Here is a 4,570-nt window from a genome sequence, read left to right as displayed (position 1 = left end):
TTCGATACAGTGTGTATCTACATCTGGGAGACGATCACCGAGGCGTCCAATCCACTAAACATAATCCAATGTACAAAGGTAGAGAAACAGCAATCTCACCCAAGTGCCCCACACATGGTCAGTACCCAGTCTACAAAGGTTTAGTGGATTGTTAAAGTCGGAGAGCCACGCATGCAGAAGTCCAATGAAATCCCTTCAATTGGAGAGCTAACTCTGATTTAGTCCGCTTCAATGACGCAGTCCCACGTTGTTCCCACAACTGAGTGATCTTCGCGTCCTTTTGTTTAAGCAACGTTGATTCTTCTCAAGTTCTTCATCATAATCACCAAGAACTAATTGTCTTGAGAAGAGGCATGACAATCAGAGATGTGTGTTTCTGTTTAGCATCGAGTGTTTTTGGCTTCAATTAACACAACCCTAATTCTTGATCGAATGAGGATATATATACTTCCTTGGTAAGAACACTCTCCAAAAATATCTTTGATTGTAGATGGTAGGACTTTTTGTGAAGAATGAAATCTTTAAGATTCGATCCATACCTTCCACGCTGATCCGCTGATATTCTTTCAGAAACTGTCTTCACAAACTGTTGGGGTTTTGAAAAAATAAAACACTAACAAACTCCCCCTTTGTCTATTATTTGGCAAAACAACTCGACTAAGGATCGAACAATTTAGCTAAAGATAGAGATGAATAAATAACTGGCACATAAAGGAAATAATGTCTGAAATACAACCCATAAAGACATCAGCACGGCACACAAGCCGTGCTGAGTAAAAACAAAGAACAAATCAATTCTTCACAAAACATAAAGCCACCACAAAAACATGCCCAGACAGGGCCAGAAGATACTATAGAACACCATCACAATCACAAAAACTCCCCCTGAGTTTAGGCACTCCCCCTTTTGCCAAAGATAGACAAAGGACACGTTAAGCATTGGAGGGACCTTCACTTTCATACTTCACATTATCACCAGCAGCAGACTCAGTCAAGCTCAATCGAAGTAGAACAGTTGCAAGTTCAGTGCGGGCTGCATTAATCTGATTTGTAATACCGTTCACAGTCTCTAGCTCAGACACACGAGCCTTCAGCCGTAGAGACAGCTGCACATCTCCAGCATGTGGAGAATCCTCAATAGTAGTGTCAGCTTTAGAGGATGGAGGAGCATTAACAGGCGTAACATCCCGGATGTGTTTGCCGATCAACAGTCATGGATCAACAGTATAAAGCAGAGACGGAGTAATGATCTCACTTTGCATTGGAACCAGGCCCTGTGAAGTTAAAATTCCAAAGATGAGATTAGGATACGGAAGTCTTACCTTTTTTCCCTGGGATGTATCAAGTTGAGAATATGATAGAAGATCCATCTCCCCAGATCAACTGTCATCTTGGTGCCGATTCTAAACAGAAGAACAGCTAGTTGCTTTCCAACAGTATGAAAGTGTGATGATGGAAGCCAATTGTGAAAAGCAATGCGGTGCAGAATAACGTACCTGGAGGTAAATACTGAGCTTGACAAGGTATCAGTATCACCTATAGGCCAAACTGGAGCCTGTCCGCCAGTGAGTCTTTGCAGCCAAATCCCAGTCAGAAATTTCTTCTTCCTCCACCGGCTTCAACCCATAGTACTCATTGATCATGTCTGGTCCGAACACATACCACTGTCCCCTAATGAAAATTTGCTGGCACCGTGTACCAGTAATGTCATCAATCTCCTCATTCAGGTTGCAGTAGAACTCGTAAGTCAGCAACTTTGAGAAAGGACAAATGGATGTTACAGTCTTCAGCAGGCCAACCTCACTCAGCAGAGGCAAAATATCACAGACTGAATTCAATTGATCCTCATCAACTGATCTCTGGACTATTAGCTCTCGTCTCACCATTGTAGACCACTTGCCTTAAGCAGTTGTAGAGACAATCTGTGGCTTGTAAACGGAGGTATCAGGACTGTCAGAAACAATTTGCACATCAGGAGTAACACTCCTTCCTCTTGACCTTTTTGTAGCTTTCGTCTTTCTGGTTGTTGTGGATGGAACAACTGTAGGAGCCTTATTCTCCACAGACGATCTCAGGGTTTTAAAGACTTGCCTGATTGGCGGATCACTTTCAGCCTTCTCAGAATCAGTTGATCTTCTTCTTTTCTCTGGTTGAGCAGATTCGATATTTTCATCACCAGTTTCCACAGTAATTTTCTCTGGGACTCCTTTTCGTTTGGACTTTCGCCTTTCTATGACAGGAGAACTTTTTGTAGGACTCAGAGACACAAAATTGCTTGTCTCAGACATATGGCAGATGAGGATGCAAGAAGCTTGGTGACTTCTCTGATTTTGAACGTGGTGGAGCCTGGGTGTGCTGTTTCTTCAACTGTTAGAGACCCCATTGGATCAGAGGATGGGGCTTTTAGACCGTATACTTTAGCCAGAATTTTTTCATCATCACTGTCTATCTGCACAGAAGGATCATTCTTCGGATATATGACTCTGTATGGTTCAGGTACCGAGGCAGAAGGTAATCCTGCAAAGTGACGAATATGATCAAGACTCTCAGCCAAGTTGGAGGATGTATAGATAGGAACACCATCAATCGACTCAGAAGGAAGGGGCTTACAGACTGTTCAGCTATAGTCTCAACTGATAGCTTTTGTGGAACAACAACAACTGGACAATCCTTAACAGAGGGCTTATCAGATAGAGTAGACAGAAAACCAACAGAAAGTGTCGAACGATCAACATCCGCAGAATATACAACCAGGCTCAAATTATCAACATTATCAGACTTGTGAACATTTTCCTCAGATTCAATCTCAAGAACAGTTTTGCAGACTTAGATTTTACAGTGGACAACTGGGGTGGATCATTAGACACAAAAGGCTTAACAGACAGTAAGGTGTTTGCACTATCAGATTTTTCAACAGGTAGCACAAACTCAACATCATAAGATAACAACTCAGAAGGCTTATCAGGAGAAATTTCAATCAGAGTATCAAAAGTATGACACCTGTTTTGTAGAATCTCAAGTCGATGTTTAACTTCTTCCCGGGCTGCTTGAAGATAGAGAGGGTGTGCTTTTTCCCTTCGATGAGGAATTTCCTCCGATTCCAGAGCTCTTTGTGCAAAATATTTGAGTAATGCCCTGGCACGATTTCCATCTTCTGGTTCGTCAATAGAGGCAGGGCTAACATAATCACCTGCTTCTGAAGCCATCACCAAGATATCGCTTGTATCATCATCCGACCAGTCCTCATAGAACTCAGGGTAGTCAGAAGTCACCGTGACAATGATCTCATCGCAAAGAGCAGAGTCCAGTTTCAGCTTCTTCTTCATTACGAGTTGGAGGAGCGTTTTGACATGCTTCTTAGCATTCTCTGGTGAGTGAGTTTTTCTTCCCAACTTGATAATGATATTCCTCATTGCATCGGCCATATCAGTGAGATTTTTGGGAGAGAATGGAAAAACCCTAGGCGGAGAAATTTTAGAAGCTTAATAGAGAACAGAGTAGTGTTGAGGACTCTTCTTCCACTAAGATCGATCAGATGAAATATATAATCCCAAGGGTGAGGAACGCTAATCAATGCGGCTGACAGGATGCATGCAACTACGAAGTGGAGAATTCTTGGCTACAATGAAAATTGAGTCAAGGATTTGAGTCACTGCTTGCATAAACCCTATTACCTCCTATGAAAATAGGGGAATTGGGGATTTAAGATAGTGGGGCAATTCCTTGTTCTAATTCTTGTTTATTTGCTCAAGGAAGTGGAGAATTCTTGGCTACAATGAAAATTGATTAAGTTTTGCTACTTCCCTTCAAAAAAAAAAAAAAGTTTTGCTACTCGAAGTTTGATTCAATGGTTTGGAAAAACAAGTTGGATATATATATATAATAAAGAAGAAGATGTATGAACTTTTTTCTAACTATGAGACAACTTGAAGTTCAATTCCAACTCCAAGTATGTCAATGTGTACATCTTATTCAACTGTTCAAGTAAGTGGTTCACAAGCACCACAAATTAATTTATTTGGTGTAAGTATTTTGAATTAATAAATTTACTTTTAAATGTTATTAAATATGTTTTTAGAGTTTTAATTTTGATTTGTGCAATTGTGCATTAAACATGGAACATGTGACGGTCATGCTCGATCATATGCATGCATGGATGGGTTTTTAGCTCGTTTGGAGAGCTCTACCTTGAACCTAGCTCATATTATTAGTGAGTATAAGCTAGTTGTCTATCACTTTCATATGTATGATTTTTTTCCCTCTCTTTTGTTGTATTGTAACAAAATAATAAAACCAGACCCTAACCTCTGATCTATTTCATTCACAATGAATTCCAGTTTCTCATCTTCTCTCTCATTAATGAATTCACTTTCACTGATTGCAGAGAAACATGTATAGCTAAAAATTACAAATTAATTAATTACTAAAGAATTTGAATTCATTTTAAAAATAAACGAATTTTGGTACATCATATCATTCATAATTAATGTTGCTTCAATAATTCTCTGTACGTGCAATGGCTGAGTAGGTGTTTTGAATTCTATGGTTTGTTAGACGAGGACCTATTGTA

This window comes from Ipomoea nil, unplaced genomic scaffold (assembly GCF_001879475.1).
Source record: "Ipomoea nil cultivar Tokyo-kokei standard unplaced genomic scaffold, Asagao_1.1 scaffold0878, whole genome shotgun sequence".
NCBI classification, from domain to species: Eukaryota; Viridiplantae; Streptophyta; class Magnoliopsida; order Solanales; family Convolvulaceae; genus Ipomoea; species Ipomoea nil.
The sequence above is the reverse complement of the archived record's forward strand: the minus strand, read 5'-3'. Positions refer to the sequence as shown.